Below are 24,147 nucleotides of genomic sequence, written 5' to 3'. Positions count from 1 at the left end.
TTCTTCTGGTGCTGCAGTTCTCTGCAAACCCAGTTACACCATTCCCTGTTCTGATCTTCATTAGGCATGCCTCAGTGAGGGACCTGCTCTGCTGTAATTCTCTGCTCTGTGAGAATTCTCATCAGAAGGCAAACCTCCAGCAGAAGAACAAAACCATCAGGAAGCAGGCAGGAGCAAAGCTAATCCACTTAGGTGAGATTTGAATAAACCAACAAAGAAGGGAAGGGTTCTAGACTAGCGATTCTAGAAATGATCTGCGCTGGCCCAGCAGAGCAAAGGCCATGAGACAACTGCCTGACAACTAGAAGTCAGTGGGGAGAGCAGAAGAAAAGGGGAGGGCGGGGGGAGAAGGGAACACAGTCAACCAGCTCTCCGAGTCTTTCTTATAGCTTTTCCCTGGCTTCACCCCATCAACTCAGAAATCAAAGAGCTTCGAGCATCAGACGTTTGCGTCTGCTTCATCTTCATCACTGCCAGACACAGCCCCGCGATTAAAAGAATGGAGAAATAAGGAGCTTACAGATTCACTTTCCCCAGCTGACGCCAGGACTTGCTGCACTGTGGTATTGATCCACAGGTCTGGCCTCTGCCGATAACTACACGCCACGGGGCTTAATTCTACTCCCCCCCTCCACTTGGCACTACCTCTGATGCTTGGCAGAGAACAGCTATAATTTATCCAGACCCCCAAAGACAGAAAGCAGCACGTTTCCTTTGCCTTTTGTCTCCCCGTCTCCCTGCAAGTGGACTTGTTTGGCTGTTTATAAGCCTCATTTGTTTTCTTCCTGAAATTATATTAGAGCTGTCCACTCAAGTACAAACAGCCCTTAGGGCACTGGGAATTACAGTCAGCGACAGGAAAACAGCATTTTTGTTTCTTTCTTTGTTATTTAAGGGAGCTTTACAAGATGGGCAGTTATTTTATTATAAGCCCATGCACACAAAATGTGCACAAGAATGAAGGGACATTGCAGTTCAGACTGTGCACTTGACACAGAGAAGCCCGAGGCAATGAGGGAAAGCCTGGTCATCAGACAGATGGGACACTGTCCCAGGCAGATAGACTTTCAATTACCCTAGAGCTGCTTTTAGAGGAGTATTTTACTGCTGCTTCACTGTTTTTTGGCTGGGCCAGAAGGGGAAAAAGGGTGTAACTTGACATTCTCCAAGACACAGTGGTACCATAAGGGCAGGCCTTTGAGGCAGACACCCAGGGCCCCATTTTGCAGAAAACAAAGGAGGCCCCTCAAATGAAGCAGGGCTGGTTCACTGGATTTTGAAGTGAGTGAAACAATGCACATTGCCATCTAAAGAGTATGCATGAGGGTAAGGCCATTATGTCCAGAAAATACACAAGAGCACTACTATGAAAGAGCACTACTGCTGCAAGTGACAAAGGAGGGCAATGAGAGATGGAGAAAAGGAGACTCTTTCTCGAAAGAGAAGCAGTGGCAGATCGATCTGTAGTGATGGGCGAGTGAGAAACAAGGTAGGAGCTACAGCAATGGGATGATGCACTGTAAAATGGGAGAGGGGTGCTAGTTCTGGTAGAGTTCATGGAGGATGGTGGGATAATCAGTGGTACCAGTTTTGTACCAAAATAGTCCAGGAGATACAGTCATGATAGCAAGGCTTGGGCATCACATCCCACAGGGGTACGGAAGCTCTTTGGGGAGATCCTACTGGTTATGGAATGCTCACTATATATATGTACACACACACACACACCATAGGTAATGTGCCATACATCATTCAGTATGCCATAATGTCCATAATTCAGGAGACTGGTCCTGCTGATCTCAAGAACCATTCAAATTCTAAGAGCAGACAGCAAGTGCACTTGGAATAATAAGTGTGGTAATTGCTATATGTGGGAAAAAATGGCTACAGTTTACAAACAACAATTTGCAGTAAAAGCTTTGTGCTTCTGAAAAACTATGAGTTGATTCAACAGCGGGAAGCCAAGTTGTACCTGTTTAAAATTTTGCCACAGGACATCCATGTGAGGAGACAGTTGTAGCCTCTGACCACAGGGTTAAATCCGTTGAGTGTTGTTAATCTTAGACTTCCCTGTATTTTCAAGTGACTAGAGAGGATAGCAATACTGGGTTTAACAGTGCAGTTAGAGGCTGCATACTGCTGTTTAGTCCTTTAGTCGTGTCCGACTCTTCGTGACCCCATGGACCAGAGCACGCCAGGTCTTCCACTGCCTCCCGCAGTTTGGTCAAACTCATGTTGGTAGCTTCAAGAACACTGTCCAACCATCTCGTCCTCTGCCGTCCCCTTCACACTGTTGTAGGTACCACCAAGTGATATAACTTTTAAATCATTACTGTTGGGCCTTAGCCATCAGAATCTAACCAACAATATTTTCAAAGCCATGGCAAACTAGGGGACAATGCCTACCCTTTCAGGGCTTTTTAAATATGCAACATATACATGTGAGTTTTATGCATACTTCTGAAATTTCTCTTTAAACTATATTAACTGGCAACCTAGGTTCCAAAACACTGCATTTATAGATCTGATCATCAGAAACTTCACTTTGTCTGCGCTGTCTTTCATATGTAATTCTTCTATCAAGTGTTTGCATTAGCTAGGTGGTCTTTAAAACATTTGTTTTGTTAACTTTACATTAACCACAAGAAAACATTACTCAGGTAATGATCCTGCATACTATCAGATCTTGGGACATTTCTGCCTCTTGTGCAGAATCCTATAGCAATCCAACCACCTACTAGAGTCTATCAAAAACTCTTATTCTGTTGATGTCTATGGGAAAGCCATCTTTTGTCTGTCTTTCAAGAAAAAGAGTATCAACCTCCTTGTATACAATCCCAGCTTTTCCGTTTCCCAGTCAAATAAATATTTCCCTCATATTCTTATAGCGTTCAAGAGAATCTCTATTTGGTATTTTCTCGATACCGCCAAGAGTTAAAGTCTGAAACTTAAAACTGGAGATTATAGTGCAAAAATTACCAAAGGCCATTCTAACAAACAGATCAATATGTGTGTTTGTTGAAGAGCTGAAAAAGAAGCTTCTGTTATATGCAGAACACTTAGCCACTTTGCACTGGCCATACCTCAATGGCAGAGCACAAGTTTTAAAAACAGAAGGCCCCAGTATTAATCCTTGGCATCTCCTGTTAAAAGGATCGTGTATCGGGTGATGTGAAAGACCGTTTTTGCCTGAGACCTTGGCGAGGCTCTGCCCACATAGAATAGACACTACTGAACTAGAGGAACAAACATTCTCCTGGCATAAACAACTTTGTGGCGTGAGGGGGAGAAGCAAGTTACTGCTGCAAGTTTCAATATGCAAAATGGGAAAACCACTGGAAAGGTTGGGATGCAACTCAGCTTGTAGGCTGATATACCTGTGTAGGAAAGGTAGATAGAGAGGAACCTCCAACCTTCTTGGACTTTACTTTTTTGTACTGACTTACTGCTCTTCTTTCTGCATTAGACTGATACTCTCTGGGTCACTAGTCTCCTTTCTTAGTTCCATCTTCATCCTTACTTTAGGAGAAGAAACATCTTGGTGCCTCTCTCCTGCTGAGATGAAAGAGCAAGCACTTGCACTTTAGTCGGTTAGAAGTGGGATCTTCCCTAGCAAGTATGTACTTCCTTGAATAAATGTAGCTTTATTATTTCCCTAAACTCAGAGTTTCGGTTTGGTTATAGCCAGAGTGAAGTGGGTTCACCTAACGGGGATCCGGTGCTCTGTTCAAATTCTCTGAGCGTGTTTAACGCCAAACACCAACACTCTCTGCATCTGAAGGCCACAATCCCATTGATGGGAGGAGGTACCCAATCCCTGAAAACCCAATTCCACAGCATTCTTCCAGCCGATGGGTGCCAGTCTGTGTTAAATGCCTCATTGCCCACTATTAGCAGAGAAATGCAACAGGCAGATTGATCAATCCATTGATAAATGGAAATGAATCCTCAACCACATCTTACACTAAAGTAACCCTAACCCCCAGCCTGCTCCTGAAAATTTCAAAGAAATTTATACCCCACCTCCGAAAGACCCCTTCTCCCATTTTATGGTGGGGTAAAGCTTTCTCTGAAACTAAAAGGGTATCTCAGCCCAGCAGTAAAGATGAAGTTGCTTTTTTTTGTAGAATAGTGTCCTTTTGCATAGATGTGTGGGACTTTGTTTTGGTAATTAGTCTCTATGGTGCTCAGGTTCTTATTTGGTATCTCAGTACTATATAGGCACTGTGAACTGCTAATAGCTTCTTGCTTGAAGTTTAAAGTACACACCCACTCCTCAGTATTTATTTAAGCTCTTTTGACAGACTTTCAGTCACAAAACAGACCAATTTAATCATTTAACTACTTTACTGAGTTTTTAAAAGTGAAAACAATACAAATCAGCATATCACTAATGTAAGATAATTGGTTGTAAAAAAACCCCCACAATAGTTCCAGACTTAAGGAATTGATTGTTATGACAAAATAAAGTTCCTGTGAATCACCCCAAAAAGAACATAATAGGACTGGATGAGAAAATAAACTTAGCACTTAAAAAGTATTAACCTTTTAGTCTTAAATGTATAATGGTGTGGTTAAAATATTCCTCTCAATGTCACATTAGCAATCAGCAGAGATTTTCAAAAGAGAGAGAGAGGTTACAGTGCAAAAAGTTTTCTAACTGAATTAAAAGTTTAACCAAGTGTCTCATGAAACTGGCCAAAGTTATTCACCGTTAAGAGAATTAGAGCAGTTTGGTTTTATTCTGGAGTGATCGCTTCTGCCAGATTCAGAAACTATTTCCCTGAATAGTCTTTATAGGCCAAAAGCACAAACTGATGATTTGGAATGTGAAATATGAAACTATACTAACTGCCCCAAATAAATCAAACTTTGGAGTCTTAGGGTAACCTCACAGCTGTATCTATAATGATCAACAATTTATATCTTAAAAATAAATAAAGAGCCCCTCTAACTTTAACTTCTGTCTCTCCTACGTATGACCATACTGTGGGCCTGAGAAGAATATCAGGACCCATCTGCATTATACATTTAACACAGTATCACACCATTTAAAATAGTCATGGCTTCCCCCAAAGAACCTGGGGAACTGTAATTTTTAAGACCTCTGAGGGTTGTTGGGAGGCTGCTGCTTCCCTCTCAGACCTACAATTCCCAGAGTTCCCTGGAAAGAGGGCTTGCTTGATAAACCACTCTAGGAACCTATCTTGCACTCTTGCTTCAACAAACACTTGGGGCAACAATGGCTGAATGTCACACTCTATGCCTGTGCAGAGATGGGTGCTCAGCTCTCCACATTTCTACATCAATGTGCAATTTTTTTTCCAAAGAAGTCCTCATCAGAATTCACCAACATTTTAGTATGAGTTTCTCCTAACATGCCCATATTTTGTATGCAATTTTGCCTAACATATGTGAGTGGAAGCAGCTCTAATGGAAAGCCAGAAAGTCAGCCAGACTGGACCACATGTTTCAAGAAGTAGAGCAGGACACCCAAGGTACAGATGATTAGGTGGTATTCAAATACAGGCGAATGTTTGGCACATAATGATAGGATGAAGTGTGCTCTTCAGTGTCAGCATGGGCTTGAGAAAACAGCATGATCAGGGCAACGAAAATGCCTGCAGACCCTGTTAGTTCAGCTGACTGTCATATATGTTGCATTTTACTACAAAAGTCATGACAGAGGACAAGGATATATTTCAGCCTTAAATATGAGGTTCTGCCTTTACAGACCTACTAGAGATAGCATCATACCTACCAAGTTCCTGTGGGAGAAATAAGGGACTGGACCGGAAGTAGCGCTGCCACCATTTTGGAACTGGGCGGAGCATGTTCAGAAGTGACTTTTGATGCTGCTTTGCCCAGTTCCAAAATGGCCACCGCGCCAGAAGTCGCACTGCAGCCATTTTGGAACTGGGCAGAGCTGCATCAAAAGTCACTTCTGAGCATGCTCTGCCCAGTTCCAAAATGGCAGCCGCGCCAGAATAAACCGGGAAAAAACAAAAAAAAAATCAATTTTTTCAGCTGAGAACAGCTAGAAAAACGGGGGTTTCCCAGGGAATACGGGAGACTTGGCAGCTATGGATAGCATATGTGAGACACAGTGCAATAGCCCTTTTGTCCCATCATTCATGCCTTTTGATGCTGCATTTACAATTGTTAAGTAGGACAATTGTGCATTCCATGATTATAATTTTATTGACAGATGGGGATATAACAGTTATGTCTAATGCATCCCTAAGGGTTGATAATTGAACATAGATTGTGCTCTAGAATGGGGAGATTGGCCTTAAATGCATCTAAATCTCTTAAATGGACTGGGATGTGATGGGCTGGAAGGCAGAGGGAGGAAAATTATGTGCCAGGTATGAATATAAGATGCATTTTCCCTTTATCAGCCTGAGAGAAATTTAACACTTCCCTCCAAAGCCCTGCCATGGTTCTCATGAATGTACAACAAATGAGAAAGACAAATGAGCAAGAGAATCGCTGCAGATTGCTTGATGAGCTTAGGGGCTCCTTGTTTGCTCTTTTCACCTTCACAGCTTATTTGTTTGTGAACTATGCCTCACTCAGGCCCTCCCCTCTGAAGCAAAGCTGACTTCCTAAACTGGATAAAAACAACAACAGTTACACATCACAAGTGACACGCATAGTAACAAGGGGAAGAAAAGAAAAGTCCGTCCTTAATCGGAATCTACTATGCCAAGGCCAGAAAAGGTTTAGGGCAGGCATCCCCAAACTTCAGCCCTCCAGATGTTTTGGACTACAATTCCCATCTTCCCCAACCACTGGTCCTGTTAGCTAGGGATCGTGGGAGTTGTAGGCCAAAACATCTGGAGGGCCGCAGTTTGGGGATGCCTGGTTTAGGGTGATATGGAGCCCCAACAGATAGGGATAGATAAGGGAATTCACATATTCCCCCCCCCCCTCAAGGATGTTGTGTCATCAATTACATGCCGGTCCATTACGATATTGCCAATCTGATAGTGGACTTCAAAATTGGGATGCGTACTGAAAGTGATCACCAACCACTGTTGATGTCCATAAATTTAAACTTTGATATAGACACAACTAATTGGAATAACATAAAAATTTGCCAACACGAGCAAATGAACCAACTAAAATGGTCTCAGAAAATGAGTGTAGTGGGGCAAAAACCTACAGTTGATTTTAGAAACCAGATGCTGTCTGACCTAAAGAATATCAATTCTTGTAGTGACGTTCTGAAACTATATACCGGTAGCAAAAATTTCAAAACTTTTGAAGAGCTCAACACTCCACCAAATGTTGGGGCACTTAAATACAGAACTAGTCCCTCGTTTGATGATGAATGTTTTCAACTTAAAAAGAAAATTGTGTCAAATTTTCAAAGATAACCATACTAAACTAGAACCTGTCTACAGTACCTTGATGAAAAAAGAAAATATCATTGGATTTTGGCCGAAAAGAAACAAAAATATGCCACCCAAAAATGGTCCCAATTACTTGACTCCATCCAAAACAAAAACAACAAAGCATTTTGGATGTTAGTGTATGGAGGGGGGTGTCTTGGAAAGTCACTACCAAATAAATGTAATAAAATGGTAGATAATGGGGAGATTCCTAACAGTCATCCCCAGAAGACCGAAAGGAAAGTATTTGGCATAGATTTTTAATAACTGTCTCAATATGAGACAGTTTGGGAAAGGTAACTACCCCCCCCCCAAAAAAAAACAATTTAGTTGGCTTTGGAATGTTGGGATGGACATGTTATTCAAAGTTACTTGAGAGAATAAATTATGAAAATGTTGGTAAGGAAGTATTAGAGAGTTAATTTAAACAAGGAATTCATGCCAACCATTCCATCAATCTGCAGAGGAGAGGGAGAGAAGGGCAGCAGGGTAAATTCCATTGCCTCTGTTGAGAGACTAGCTACAACTTGTTTTTCACTATAACCTAAGAGTGTCCATTTTTTTTATTGATCTGTAAGCTGCTCTGGGAGCCTTTTTGGCTGAAATGTGAGTTAATAATGCTTTTAACACCTATATAAAATAACTTGTATACCTATATATATAACACCTATATAAAATAATGAAATGACTGTGATATTCTTATGGATGATGGATGTTTTCATGTTTCTGTTATCTTAATTTCTCTGTACTCTGTTCCAAAAATAAAAAAAATAAAAATAGGTGCCCTCTGTTTATCTCAGAGGCTTCAAGTGGGAAAACTGAGCTCTGTGGTGTCTGGGGTATGCTGGGTCTAAGCCATTTGAGGCTTTATAGCTCACAGCCAGCACCTTGTCCTGAAATCTCCTTCTGCAGCAGATTTTACTACCCTCTTTGCACATTCTTAATTCAAATGGCTTGTGTTCTCTCCCAGTTTCTTCTTACTATGATCTAAGCAGTCTATAACTGGTTTCAAAGGCAATTATGATACAAGCACAAGTCCTCTGAGGAACAATGGCCACAAACGTGTATCAGTTAAATAACATTTCCACATGGGTCCTTTTCATGATAAGAAAAACTGGTGGAAATTGGGAATCATTTATAGTGGCTTGGAGAAAAGAGAAGAAGCTTGCCAGGGGGGGGGGCTCCCTCTTAGGGTGTCCTGGCTGGCACAGCCCCCTAAAAAGCATTATTACTGCCCAAATATTAGAATCAGTGATTAGTTGGCTGGTAGAGCTGTTTGCTGCTAAATTGGTCCCAGACAGCAAAAAGTAAGATGTCATGATAGTTATATTCCTCTCTTTGTTTTCTTGCTATCTGAACAGGGTTAGGGAAAGAGAATGGCTTTTAAAGGCATGCTTGGAAATAATACTTTATAATCCTATGAATACAAAAGGCAATGAGATGAAACTGGTGTCATTACCACAGTCTGCAGACTCCCCGATAGTCGGTGCATTATATCTCTGAAGTGAAAAATGTGCTGTGATTAGGCCAGTTTATCTCCAGTGACTAAAAATATCCACATCTGTAACTACATTTGTTCTCTCTGGAACTGAGAATTAACTACTTTCCAACATTTTGCCTTATTAAAAGTTCTGCTTAACTCCGAAGTTTGAATATTCCTATACAAGCAACAACTTTTGTTCTATTTCTTATTCCATGGGCCACAACGTGGCAACAATGGGCTATATTTAACGAGCTCGGGTGGCCTCTTTCAACAAATTATTGCAGAAGAGTGGGGTTTGATGTGAAGGAGAATCTTTGGAGCTTTCGAGGATCCCTGTAATCCTAGCAGTGTTAGAGAGCTGCTGCCACCCACAGACAGTTATTAGTATTACAGGCAAAGCCCAGGTTTAGTAAGCAACAGGTAGGTCTACTTCCTTTGGTCAAGCAAAATAAACAAAGATGAGCAAACAGATGTATACTATCTCTTGCAAAAAATAAATAAATACCTGTCTCCTGACATAAGTGGCAGTATGCTCATCTGTTTGCCAAATAGCTAAGGAGGAGCTAGGTGACTATTTTGAATGACTCAATGGTCCATATAGTGGACTGTATGGCGGTTATAAGGCAGTCTCTGCTAGCGATCATATACTGTACATAATGTCTAAAAGAGAGAGAGATCATTTTTTTAAGGTAACCGAGGCAGGCGTGGCTTGCACTTTCAATTCAAAGCAGGCAAAGTTCCTGCTCCAGGCAGGCCATGTATTAGGAGTGTGGCGGAAAGCAAGGCTATAAAACCTGGCTAGGCTTCTTAGTCCAGCATTACAAGGTTGCATTGCTGGGTCCATTGCCAGCGTCTAGGCTTCAGAAGGCTCACCAGCAAGTCTGGGCATGCCACGCCCCTAGGAGGTGCCCCATCCCACCTTGGTCAGCAGGCAGCCTTAGTTTCCAACCTTCCTGACTTGCCCTCTGTCTAAACTTCTCCACGGGTGCCTCCAGATGTAGGAGGGATTCAAATGGATGCTGGGAAATTTAGGTTTGCCACAACTGCCATGGGTTAAAAGTGCTCCATCGCAGTAGCACAACATACCCACTGCAAAAAAAGAATCTTACTTTTTGTGGTTGGGAAAGTGATGAAGAAATGAATTGGAATGTGTGGAATGAATGGGTGATTAATGCAGTGTTTCCCAACCTTGTGCCTCCAGCTGTTTTCGGACTACAATTCCCATCATTCCTGACCACTGGTCTTGCTAGCTAGTGATGATGGAAGTTGTAGTCCCAAAACATCTGGAGGCACAAGGTTGGAAAACACTGGATTAATGGATAAGTGTAAAAACTCCCCACAACCAAATCAGGACGAATGCTTGTTGTCATATAGCCTCCCTACCAGCAAATTGAAATGAGGTCTCTATACTGACTGGGCATCAACTAACCTCTGTGGAAAGATGGAGGAGAAATTAATTTCAGTTCACCTTTAAAAGCAAACTTATCAAAGCTTCACTTTCCAAAAATAAGAAGCCAACCGAAACACAGCCAATTCAAAATTCACACTTCTCTAAATTTTGCAATGTGGTTCTGCAGCCCCCCAAAAAAAGAGTGTACAAAAATGCACACGGTGTTGTAAAGTGCTCATTTAATGTGTACATTAGTGCAAATAGCATACAAAAATGTCTTACATTACGGAACTTTGCTCCCTCTAGCCAGTGGATCTGCAAGTTAGGATTGCAATGCTAATTAACAAATATTCATTTGTAGACTGTCTGTGTAAGATTAAAGCTGCAATCTTAAACACAGTTACCAATGAATGAGTCCCATCAAACACAATGGGATTTACTTTTATTTATTACGTTTTTTTTTAAGTAGACATAAATAGTGTTGCTATAAAGTGAGCAGTATTTATCTATGCGGCGCTTTTCCATGCAGCCTATTAAAAGCAAGGAGGAGATTGTGGAAGGAGAGTGGAAGGAGAGGGCAGAGTAGCAAAAATCAACAACCAAAGTTCAAGGAATGAAACATTTTTGTTTTAAAGCATGGGAGTCTTTAAGCTCGTACTGTACTTACAAGATAAGAATGCTACTGGGCAGGCAGCACCTCGGGCTACTGCAATGGAGAGTGGGCTGGCTGCTTGATAACACCACAGACAGCCCTATTTCTGCCCCCTTTCAAAGGAGCTGGGCCGAAATGACTGGGTCCAAGAGGGAAAGTTGGAAGAACAAGCACATGTGCACACACAGAGAGAGAAGACATCAGAAGAGGCAAGATTGGAAGAACAAGCATGTGTGTGACGCCAACACACAGGCAAGATCAAGGAGCAAGCACACACATCAAAAAGCTGGTACTCATGAATATTTATCCGCACATTTATCTCAGTATACACATTATGCCTGCAATTTTGCATAACAAGCACATCTTTGCAAAGGCTTGGATGGGACAGAAACTCTGGCAGCAGGGGCACTTGGACCTGGTAGCCTGCAGAAAGATCCATGGGCACAGATCTACCACTGCCCACCAGTGGCAGGCCCCAAAACAGGGTGTTCCAGAGCAGGTTTGCTGGAGCCAAGCATTCCCTCAAGGAGCCCAGGGATCAGGACCACTAGCCACCAACCATGTAAGACTGGAGTTGGCATGGTTATTCCTCACCACCATCACTAGTTGGCTTACCAGTTGCTGGAAACCACAAGAGAGGAGAGTGCTCTTGTGCTGCTACATGCATTTGTGTGGCCACTGTGAGAACAGGATGCTTGACTAGATGGGCCATTAGCCTGACCCAGCAGGCTCTTATTATGCTCTTATGGGCGACATAAAGCTCCACTGGGACTCCTACCAGGAAAACCTGCACATACACACACACACAGAGAGAGAGAGAGAGAGGAGAGAGAGAGAGAGAGAGAGAGAGAGAGAGAGAGAGAGAGAGAGAGAGAGAGAGAGAGAGAGAGAGAGAGAGAGAGCGCCAGCAGGGTCTGGAAGTAGTGGACTGTTGCCACTTCACTTCCCTGATTTAGGATTGCTCTGTTAATCTCTTCCAAACGTAAGACTGTAGTGAAACGGACAAGAGGGATTTAACACTTACATTTGAAAAAAAGAAACAAAAAGTGTTTGGGTTTTTTAAGGCAGCAAGATTAGGTTTGTATTGGAGATCTCCATCTGCTAGTAAGAAAATGGTAAGCTAAAATCATGAAAACAATGTTTCTTCTATTAGTAAAGAAACAGCGGATAAGAAAGCTGGCATGAAATGATTTAATATGTCATCCACTATCTGCCTACGTAAAATAGTCAGCACAATCATGAATGAAATGGCACAATGATGTTTTGAGGTTCTATGTGAATTTACTTGGGAATGAACCACAGGTAGATAAACTTCAGATGTGAAATATACTCGGAGTCGAGAGTGAATTTCATGCTCTTTATTCAGCTCGTAGTCATCAAGGAGAAGAAGAATGCCCTTTTCCCAAAACCATCTGCTTATATACATTATTTACACAATGGGCCTTGCGTGATTGGCTACTTCAGGGCTACACCTGTGGGCCAATCAGTTTGTGGATTGACTTCTGCCAGCAGCCTGATTGGCTGCTCCTGCAGGCCAATCAGGTTGTGGATTGACTTCTGCCAGCAGCCTGATTGGCTGCTCCTGCAGGCCAATCAGGTTGCGGATTCACTTCCACCTGGAGTTGGATTGGGTGGCTCCTGCGGACCAATCAGACTGCTGATTCTGGATCCTATTGTTCTATGATTCAGCTCAGTACATAACAAGGTGTGTCATGTACCTGCTGGCATTCTTCCCTTTTATACTAAGGCTGCACTCCTACACCCATTTATCTGGAAGAAAAGTCCCATTGAGTTCACTTTTGGTGTGACATATACAGGATTGTGGTGCAAGGCAGGAATCTTATGTATGCTTACTACAGAGGAAGTCCTAGTGAATGTAGCAGGATTAAACAGGCGTAGGATTAGGGCCAAAAGGCTGGTCAGACAGCGGTCAGATCAGTGTCACCCTGTGATCCCATGCATGCTCCCAATTGGGCAGGACTTGTTTATGAGTTCGTTTCATTTATGAATTGCTTCCTGTGAAAGATCTTGAAGGGATCTAATGACAGATACACATATAAAATTATTTCATTTTTGAAAACAGTAACAAGGTCATTTCAAATCCAATACAGAAATGTCAGCTGTAAAAGCTTGTCCAAAAAAAAGGGAAGGTATTCAACAGGTGTGAGAAAGAAGACACAGGTGGCGTTTATCTCAAATGTAATGGGAGGGCATTCCAAAGGATATGTGCCGCTACACAAAAGGCCCAATTCCTACATTGTATGGAACAGGCCTCCTGGTGAGATGGTATCTGCAGGAGGCCTCCTTCTGCAGACTGCAGTGATCAGTTAGGTATAGCATTGGTGAAGTAATCTGTTAGCATCCTGGTACCAAACTGTATGGGGTTTTCTACAGCACCTTGAACTTAGCCAGGTAGCTAATTGGCAGCCACTGCAATTCTTTCAGGAGCAGCAGCGTGATGCCAATAGTCTGCCCCAGTGAACAGTTGAGCTGCTCTGTTGTAACTTCTGGGCCAATCTCAAAAGTCCACCCTGGAGGTTATGAGCACATGGTATCAACTGGTAAACTTGGACCAGGACTACTTCATGCTTCCCCAGCTAAAGAATACTTGAACACAGAATAGCATGCCACCATGGGGAAGAGTTGTTGGGCGAGATTCAACCAATGGCTCCCATAAGTGGAAGCCCATGCAAGGATTGCCTCTTGGGCAATGGAACTTTCCTCCTCTTGCACCCCCCCCCCAAAAAAATGGCTCAGGGAGTAATTGGGAGAGCTCCCAGAGCAGCATGCAGGAGGAGGAGGGGTGGGATTGCTCTGATTGGGAGCATGCTGACGGACATTTGACATAGCACAATGCTGGATTTGTCCCACTCAACCTAGCTTTCTACTTGACCTTATAGGGTGGTCATGTGCCTTCCTGAACAGAAGATGGTCTTCTGCCTGAATGGCTATCCAAGCTATGTCCAGTTTGAAAATGAGGTACCATAAGAAAGAAGATCTGGAACCTTGACGTTGCCCATCAACTGGACAGCAGACTGAGTAGGCAGACTGGGGTGTCTGTAATGTATTAAGTGGCCACACGTTGCATTTCTAAGTGCAGAGAAATTGGGCACTTTTGTTTATTTTGAGACAGGGAGGTGGTCTAGGCTACCTTTTAGGGCTATATGTAGGTTAAGCGAGATAAACCCATGCATGCCATTCATCCTGTTGCCCGACTCAAAAACAAATTGGTGAAAGATGCAGATTTTGCATGGATTATTTATAAAAGGCAGTTGGTGATATTCAGAAATTTGTAGTATTTGACAATAGGAGGTTGTCAGATTGGACAAGAACTGTATTTAATTTAGGGAGAAGGAGGCCAAAGAGCGAAGGGGTGTGGTTAGGGAAAAAAGGTACTGGGTGGGCCATTTCAAAATGGGTCCCCTGTCATCTCAGGCTCACAAAATCCTGGACCCAGCCTTGTCTAAACAAATAAAAAGAGCTACCATGGCAACAATTCCTAAATTTTATGCCCTTGGCCCCTCAAGCTTCATAGCTTGCATTCGTGGGACAGAGAAAAGAACCCAACAAGCTTAGATACCTTTATTAAGGAAAAAAGGCCTTAGAGGGATGAGGAACGCATTGAAAAGATACAGTTTATAAAGCCGGTCTCCCTATTCTTTGTCAGGATTTCGGTCCACAGTAAATGTCTCAGGCATAAAAAAGATGCTTTCCACATGGTATCAATAGGCAAACCTCAAAGAAGAAGAATATACAACTGCTAAATTAGCCTCCAATGGAACTTGGGTTAGTAACTCGCATTCAGCGCCGAGCAGGACCGACACATTGCAGCAGAGAAAGGTAAAGGGCAGCCGCCACATTGCCGCTTTCTCTCTCCCCCCTTCCCCCGGCAGCCTGGTTTACCGTATGTCACGAAAACAAAATCCAGGAACCTGTTTTATGCTCCTCTCATTTACATGGTTGTTATTGCTCATTCAAGCCGTACCACTCATGTGATAGTGTTTATTTCATCTGTCACATGGAGGGAGGAATTGGATTAGCTCTTCAAAGCAGTTTAAGCAATAATGAAAGGCAGAATGAATTTCTAGGCCATTGGAGGCCAACTTGGGAGTTATTATAAAGCTCTTACTATTCAGAAGCCTGGATTAAGAATGAACCTGGCTCTTCTTGGCGTTATGGGGAGGGTACAAGCACGTGCAATTCCCATTATGTACACCATCTTTAATAGACCAGACAATGCAAAAATGCCAGGCAGGGTTCTTACTCTGAGGCAAGATTTAGATTTTATATTTATTATGAGCATGTACATTGTGTGTTCCTTTAGTTTCAGGAAACAGCAGTACTGTACAAAAGATTAAGCGCTCCTCTTTATGGAGTGAATATACAACTCTCCCACTCTCATCAGGGAATCTGCAGTGCTTACTGGCTATATTTAGCAAGGATATCTCAACCCTAGCTAACCCAAAGCAGTGTGAGAGTGCCCAAAAGGAATTGGTTTTGATTAAAGTATATTTTAGTTATGCAAACAATTAAACACAAGGAAAAATATGCCAATCTATCATGGACTTTCATATAACCTGTTCAGCATTTCAGCACCATCTACAATTTGAAGTGAGGTGTCGCTGGTACGCTGATGACATCAAGCTCTATTTCTCAATTTCATCAAATTCACATGGTGCAGCAGGAATGTCAAACCGGCGTTTAGACTCAGTAATGGGCTGGATGAAGCTTCCTCCAGACCAGATGGAGATATTGCTACCGTAGTAGTGGCTCATCTCATCTGGGAGGGGGTGCTCAACCTACCAGTATTCTGGATGGGGCTGTATCCAGGTGTCCAGTCTAGAGGGTGCTATCTTCTGTCTTTGGAGTCCCAAATGCAGAGCACAGAATGTCTTTCAGCAGCACCCTCCTGGGCAGAAACAGGATGGCCAGTTACAGGTGAAACTCGGAAAATTAGAATATCGTCGAAAAGTGCATTTATTTCAGTAATGCAACTTTTTATTTTTTATTTTTCTTTTAATTTTTTACAAATGCTTTCTTTTGGAAATAGTAATAAAACAAATAGTTACAATAATACAAAAATAAACAAAAACAAACATCGCTATTACATTTCATTAATTGCATTCCATTTATAATTGACCCGCCTAACAACAAATAATTACAATTACAACAAGTAAAGGCTTGACATATCTTGCTTTGCATGTCATGCATCTATCTCATATATTGGTTTCACCTTTTAAGTTGCATTACTGAAATAAATGCACTTTTCGACGATATTCTAATTTTCTGAGTTTCACCTGTATTTATGTTCTGACAACAGTCCATTTAGACTACTGTAATAGGTTGTGCTTTGGTCTGCCTTTGAAGATTGTTCAGAAAGTAGACTGCTGTTATATGCACATTCCCAAAGGCTAGACTCGAAAAGTTACAGAAAGGGAACAGTTCCCCAATATTCAGTATATCCTCCTTTCCAAACAAATGCAATTAACCAACTAGTATGGACATATTGGGGCTGCTGACACTACAGTAAGCTATGCCTTTTTACACCACTACTTAGTCTACTTTATGGGTGTTAGAGGACAAGTACCGGTAGGTAGTAAGATAAGGTATTGGGGAAATGTTTAGCTCCTCCAAGGCCTTCCCCTCATCCCTGTGCAGGTCCATAGACCTCCATGCTCCTGCTGTGTGGTAACACATTTATAGGTTGGTCATTTGGGAAATGAGGAAGTGTGTGTGTGTGTGTGTGTGAGAGAGAGAGAGAGAGAGAGCGCTCCAGTTAACATGATTTTAACAATGGGTCCGTAAGTAACTGTGGAGGCCAATTCTGGATCCACACGTCCTTCCACAGTGGGGACATTGGTTTCCAGGCGGGAGTTGATCATGGTGTGGATTTGCCAAGTGTACCTTCCTCTTAGCACATTTCTCCCTTGCATCCTGAGATCGAGTTTCTTCAAAGCCCATGACACCTTTGGTAAAAGGCTGTTCTCCTGATCGCCAAAGAAGTAGTAGTAGTAGTAGTAGTAGTAGTAGTAGTGTGTGTGTGTGTGTCTGTGTTTCCAAGAAAAAAAGCATAGGGAGATGAGATTCATCATGCAGGCCTTATATAGCTTTCCCAGTGTTGGAGAACACAGTATCCGAATAAATGTTCTTTTGTTGCTACCTCATAATGCAACTTCTCTAGGTGACCTTCAACAATTAGGTTCAAAGCTAAATCAAAGCACAGCATACGATAATGCAAAACAAATACAATATAAAAATCACACAGCAAAGAAGACAATAAAAGCATACAAGTTTAGTAAGGCAGCCTGCTCTCACAACGGGTTTAAGTGTTGTATTACAATTTATTTTTTTGGTATACTACCCTGAAATCCATTTTTGAAGGAAGTGTGGTTTCATGCATTACAAAAAATGTAATTAAGAAGAAGTAACCCTTCCAACAAACTATGACTAAAACACAGGCCAGTTGGAATAAAACAGACATTCAGAGATGGGAAGTGGAATTAAAAAAAGGAGTTACAGGTGTTACATGAATAGATATTACAAGGTGTTAAAAGGCCTGGGAGAAAAGGAATGCCTTTGGCTGGCTGGCACCAGAAAATGTTAATGTAGGTGCCTGGTGAGCAAGAAGGCATAGCTGCATTTGCTTTAGAATCTACTATATATGCTTCTTAAAAATTATTTGTTTGTGCACCATGCATTTCGACAATTCTTGAGATTTCCCAACTTTTGCATGATGGTTCCTGAGATCAAAAAGCAGATCTTTGTCTATGGTGGTATACAATTGGATGCCATTCTGAATCAAGATGGAAGACTAAACTTTTCAAAAGTGCACTGAGTTTTTGGGTTTCTCAGAATTCCTGAGCAATACTGGTTATGAGGCCAATAGTGATAGATAAGCACAAATGCAGCTGTTCACACACAGACACAAAGCTCTGTTTTAACAGTTGCTACATTTTGGGCAGTTACCATTTTTCTTCCCACTCTGCTCGTCTTCGCTGAAAGCTGTGGATGTTCTCTATCTCTAACATCACATTCGAGCTCCCAAAATCAATGGCCCCTTGAATGCTTTGAGTGTGTAGTGCAAGGCTCGGGCAGGAGCTGAAGGATTATACCAACAGGAAGATAACATTATCGCTGAGCTACAGGAGGAGAGATGCAGTGCATCTTTGCCATGTACAAAGGATAGAGCCATTAGCCATTTTAATTTTATGCTCTGCATACCAAGTATTTCCTTAAAATTATCAGAATAATATATTGCTCTGTGTGTTTATTGAAAGCAATAGATTTTGCAAGTCCCAATAGCTAATTAAATATTTACTGCATAGGAATATTTACTATTTAATAATAGTTATTAAAGTAGGGTGATAATAAAAAAGAATGGCTGTTTTGCTGATACTTACCCGGCATAGCTAGATAATGTACTGCAACTTGGGGTGCCAGAAACACAGCCATGCTCTTTGATGGGAAGGACCAGGGGAAAAAATGCTTATTGCTTCTGGAAGGTTACTCCGTGGTTGCGCTGTATGTGTTTTCTGGTTGCTTTTTTTTTTAAGATGCTAAATTTAATACTGGTTGAAGTTCATTGAAACACATTTAATAAATAAAATGAGATTTACTTGTCTAGGCTTAATAGGTTTGGGAAGTTATAGTCAATATTTATTCACCACCACCTCCAACTACAAAATGCTCTAAGGGAGCTATTGCAATATTTAAGACAAAACGTTCTTTTAGTGGTTTCCTTTTCTCTGTAATTAGATGCAATGATCAGATTAGTTTCTATTATTTTGCTTGCTTTTCTTTGTCAGCAAACAGCAGTTATTACAGAGGACACTGGTGCCCATTTCATTTTTTCCAAGATAATGACCATCAAGCAAAGTCTTACCTGATGTAAACAAGGTACCCTGCAGATGCATTCAGGAGTCAGGAAAGATGCTACCTGCACCCCTTTCCTGCCTCTGATGAGGCATTGAGAAATAAACCAGTGCTAATGATGCACTAATGAAACAGATGCTCAACATATCTCATTGCTTTCATGCATGGCTGACCCTTCGGCAGTCTGGCTTCCTAGAAGCCTCCTGGCTTGAGTTGACTGCCAAGGTAGACTTTGCTGAAGCACACAGAGCAACATGTTATCTCTTTTGCTTGCATCAGAGAGTCAAACAAATGATGTATCTGCCACTTTTTCAATCAGCCTGAAATTTTGTGTGCTTCCTTTGGTGCACATCGCTTTGAGGACAAAGCGGCGTTGGCAAAGCACGCAGACGAGTTAAAAGCAAAAGTTCCAAGGGCAATAATTGTAAAAGGAACTGGGCACATGTCTAACTTTGCCAAGGCCTAGATTTGGCTCAGCTTCAAGTACCTGTACAGCAAAATTTAGCATATCAGAATTCGTAACGGAATCTTCACAGAATGTGTTTGCCAAAACAGATAAATCTTGCCCCCTATTTGCCTCTTTTGAGACATCAGCAAAGTGCACCAAAGAGTTAAGGCAAAAGTTCCAAAGAGAATGACTACAAAGGAACTAGGCAGGCATCTCACTTTGCCGAGGCCTAGATTTGACTAGGATTCAAGTACAGTGGTACCTCGACTTACGAACGACTCAACAACCGATTTTTTCGACTTACGAATGGGGGTAATGGCCGCACGCTTACGAATGTCTCGACATCCGGGGAAAAACCGCTGCGGTTTTAGATAGGGATTTTTAGACTTATGAATTTTTAGACTTACGAATTTTTCCATTTCCAATGCATTCCTATGGGAAATCACATTTCCAATGGCGTTTTTCGACTTGCGAATTTTTCGACTTACGAAGGTGCCTTCGGAATGGATTAAATTCGTAAGTCGAGGCACCACTGTACAGTGAAATTTTGTGTATCAGGAAAGATCTATTTGTCCACTCCTAGGCAAGCCTTGAAGCTACTTTTATTTCGGTGGGTGTTTTTAAGATTGGACTTTTTTTAAAAAAAGTTTTATCCTACTGTTATTTTCTGTTGTCTTATACCTATCCATATATTGAAAACAATCCCCTACCTCTTGGCCCACTCTGCCTGGTACATGAAGCAGGGTCACTTCCTATTTTCATTAACTGGTCCCCCAAATTGTTCCCAGAACAAAACTCAGGTAAGACTTATTATAGTCATGTTCCCCTGCAAATCAGATACATTCACACTGTCTCAGAACATGCATGTCTAACTTGTGAGGGAAATTATAAAGTCTTCTCACCACAGAGATTTTATTCATGACTTGCAGAAGTGCTTCTTGTGACCACAGAAGCAGCAGCTCCCTCAGCAGTTTTTCAGACAGACACACCTGACTTTGATAAGGAAGGCTTGTGAGAGAGCTAATGTTGTGTTTTGGATAGAAGTTCAAACTTGGGCTGGAGAGAGGTGGCTTCAAATCTCAGCCATGAGGTTCACAGGGGTGGCTGTGCATAAGAGGTCTACTCATGTGAAAAATGTAAAGTCATGGGAGAGATCCACCACATATTCTCTCTTTCCAGAATAGAAAAGACATACTGTATTGTGGCTTTGAATAGAAAAGACATATTGTGGTTTTTCCAACCACAGAGAAATGATCTTCTGCGAGTTCCTTTCTCCAACGCGGATCACTTATTTCTACTGGTGAGCCAGCTGGATCAACGTCTCTACAGACTTTCTGCCTTTCAGCCTAACCTCTCTCATATAGCTGTTGTGAGGATAATGTGTAGTAACCTGAACAAATACAACCCTGAGGATCTTTGAGGAAAGGTGGGGTATAATGTTGAACCAAAATGCTCTTGGGGTAACATCCCCCCATGAAATGTCCACTTTTGTTTTGGCGATTGCCCCCCCCCATCCCTTTGCAAAAGTGTGCAGGTGTTCACAAAGTGTATGCTGGAATGTGAAAAAAGAGGGAACTGTTCCCCACTGCTACCACAACTGGGCTGATCACACATTCTACTGAAAGTAAAGTGGTATGGATCCAGTTTTCCAACTGTACTGCATTTGTTGGAGTGTTGTGGGAGTGTTGTGGGTGTTGTGGAGTGTTGTGGGTATTGAGGAGTTAAACACTCTGTGCTAATTGGGAATGCTGACTCAGGAGCATGTGATGGCTAAGCATCACGGGACATGGGGCGTTGCCTAATTGATTCCTTGCTAGTATAGCTAGTATAATTCCCAGCTAGTATAAAGAGGCATGGGTGACTTCCCACTGTGGTTGTTGGTTGGTTGGGATGTGAATAAGTGGCAGCTTCTCCCTGAATGTAATTCCACCTGTGTGCCGTGTATCCTGAATGTACCAAGACTGCTTGCTTAATGATGCTGCAAGACTGCAACTGAATAAAGCCTTTCTGAAAATCCAGCTTGATTCCAGAATGCTTTCTGTGGGGCTCTCATACATCGCAACATGCATTATATCACTTTCATCCACATTGGCTCAGCTATGCATGATTGGGTCAAGTGTTTTTTTAATGCCACACAGTGCTCGTGGGCAGTGAAACTACCAGTGCAGTGTGACAACTCGTGAAACTTAGTTATGGTTGATGGATCAATGGGGCGAATTCCCTCCCCCTCACCATTCAGAGTGAGGGCAATGGGAGTCTTCATTTGCCTTTAGTGTGGCCATCACATAGCCAAATCTGACTAGTCGCATGGTCCTATGACATCCCCATAGTCACTATGTGGTGTCTGTTTGGCTGGAATTACATAGTGAAGAAGCCATTTGAAGTTCAAAAATTTGGAACAGCCCTAGGTACAAATGTGATCTTGATTTAAGACTTTCCAATCTTATGTCAGTATACATGCAGTATGACACAGATATTACAAGATGACTTACTGGAAACTTGAAAAGCAATGGGGGAATTATTATTGTTTGCATTTAAGTGTAAGAACATAACAAGAGGAGCTTGCTAGAGCACTGCTCCAGTGGAGCAGGCCAGTGTCCCTTCTAATCCACCATCCTGTTCTCACTGTGACCAATTAGATGCCTACAGAAAGACAACAAGCAGGACCCGGGTGCAAGAGCACTCTCCCTTCCCAGCAGTTTCCATAAACTGGTATTCAGAAGCACACTGCCTCATTCTAACACATTTCCCCCCTCAAACTCAACTTGGCAGGACTGCATAGAGAAAAAACTGATTTCTCAGCCTAGCTTACACCTGACAACATGAAACCACCAAATCTCTCATCCATAAGTAAGTAAGTACTGGTAAGTAAGTAAGTAAATCTGGTGAGGGATGCTTCCAAGATAGAACAAACAGCAACCTTGCAGTCAAGCTGATGCAGAATCTTGGTTCAGGTTCCACACCCTTTTCTCTCAGCCACACTGAAGGGTTTTAGGATCTTATTTTCACGCCAACAGTAAATAAAGGCTGCCACAATTCTTTCCAAACAGGTCAGAACTGTCTTAGACTATACAGGGAAGAAAGGAGAGAATGATACACAGCAGAAAATAAATTGGTACTATTTCAGAAACTATGAAAGTGTACATTGTGCAGAAGCAGAGGAGAATAAATATTCTCCCCATGCTGAAGAGGCTGCATGAAGAACAGAATAAATAAGGTTATCTTCCTGAGAAACCTGTGGATGATACGGTGAGGCATCCCCTTAACAGCTTATCTATGTGTCTCGAAACAACTTAGCTCAGCATGCTACTATTATTTTAACCCACAGCCCTTCACAAATTCAGTCTATTTCAGCTTCACTTACAGCTGCAATGACCTTGAGAGATCATGAAAGAGACACAGCCTGACTTCCTCCCACTCCTGGTATTTTGTGATTTGGGGTGAGACAGTTGCCCGTGGCTTTCTCCTAAAGACACCTGGCTAAAGCCATGAGGAACTGGACACTGGCCAAAGTCCTTTCATATGGCACGGTCACACTGCAAAACCAAGAGCTGCTCAAGCAAAGCACAAAGGTTTCTTCCCCTGTTTACATCAACACTTGCCCATTACTAAAGTTTATCACTGCCAGCAGTTTAATGGACTTAAAGTGCCAAGGTATTGATGGCTATGAAGTAGAAACTATTTTTCCTGTAAATACTGTAACAGCAAACAAAGTCCACCACATTTTCATTTGTTTCCCAAAACCGAGCACCGGGAAAGGGTTTGGCGAGCTTCCTTCTTTCTGGAATGGCTAATAATGGTGGAAGATCCTGTTGGGAGACTCAACCTGCAATCCTGAGCACAATTAATAAGAGAATAAGCCCCACTGAACACAATGCGATTGACTCTTGAGTAAATGTGAACAAGATTTATCTGCCAGGCAGTAGACATGTTCGGGAAATGCAATTCAGTAATGGCTCCCTCTCCCTCCCTTTCCCAATGTATCACAACCCTTTTGCTCATAATCTATACATAAGTGCCTTAGCTATTTTTCAAAAACTTCTTCAAAGATCAGCTGTGTCTATTCTACGTCCCAAATATACTACTCAATTGTTATTCACTTGGGGATGAGAGGCAGGTCGTTCCATTTCCTGTCGTATGTTGAGTGGTATAAGATGGACTCAGTGAGCACGCTACAGCTTTTAAGTTTGTAGAGAGTGTTTGAAAGCTGAACTCTTTCCCTAAACCCAAAGAACCACAAAGCAGCTCTCTAAGCCAGACAATCACCATTAAGTGGGAGCTGCCAATGTTTATTCAAAACCGAGGGGCAGTGTATATGTGGGGGAGAGGGGAAACCAACATACTGAGGTCGTATTGTCCTTGTGAAATCTCACACAGGCCCTTAAAAAGGTAGAGAAGATAGATTTTTCCTGAAGCCAATTAAATGAAGATAAAATAAGTATCGAACTGTTCTGTCCAGATAGGCACCTGTGAGCAACCTAAATCTCACAGCCTGTGATTCCAAGCCTCCAAATCATTCAGCTCTTCATAACCTCTCGGTTGAATTATCTGAGAAAAAATTGGGAGATAATCCCAGTGATTTCCAGGCAAAACCCTACTGGGCTCTGCATGTGATATGCAGGCAGGCTGGAGCAAGCAAGGATGTGGGAGGCAGAAACAAAGGGGGAGGGTAGTCAATACTTTGCACTTGCTATCTTTGTATCACAGGGTAGCAAATTTGTAGACCTTTAAAAGACTTTGCTTTCCAAGACCCTTACCCTGTGCTGAAATGATAAATAGGATATCCACATCCCATTTGTAGTACTGAGGCTGGCTAATAGGTCAAGTGTATGAATCAATCAATTAATTTGCTCCGTCAGGATTAGGGTTGATTTTGGGAGCTCTCTTGCTCTAACCTGCTGACTC

General features: G+C 42.1%; 1 protein-coding gene across 2 annotated transcripts in view; it reads right to left on the bottom strand.

Moving 5' to 3' along the window:
• The window catches only part of LOC118085291 (transmembrane protein 263-like), a 300,491-nt gene that overhangs the window by 113,563 nt on the left and 162,781 nt on the right, over positions 1–24,147 (bottom strand). The window lies entirely within an intron of this gene.

This window comes from Zootoca vivipara, chromosome 1 (assembly GCF_965207765.1).
Source record: "Zootoca vivipara chromosome 1, rZooViv2.hap1.1, whole genome shotgun sequence".
NCBI classification, from domain to species: domain Eukaryota; kingdom Metazoa; phylum Chordata; class Lepidosauria; order Squamata; family Lacertidae; genus Zootoca; species Zootoca vivipara.
Note: the sequence above shows the minus strand (reverse complement) of the source record. Positions and strands in the feature narration are given on the sequence as shown.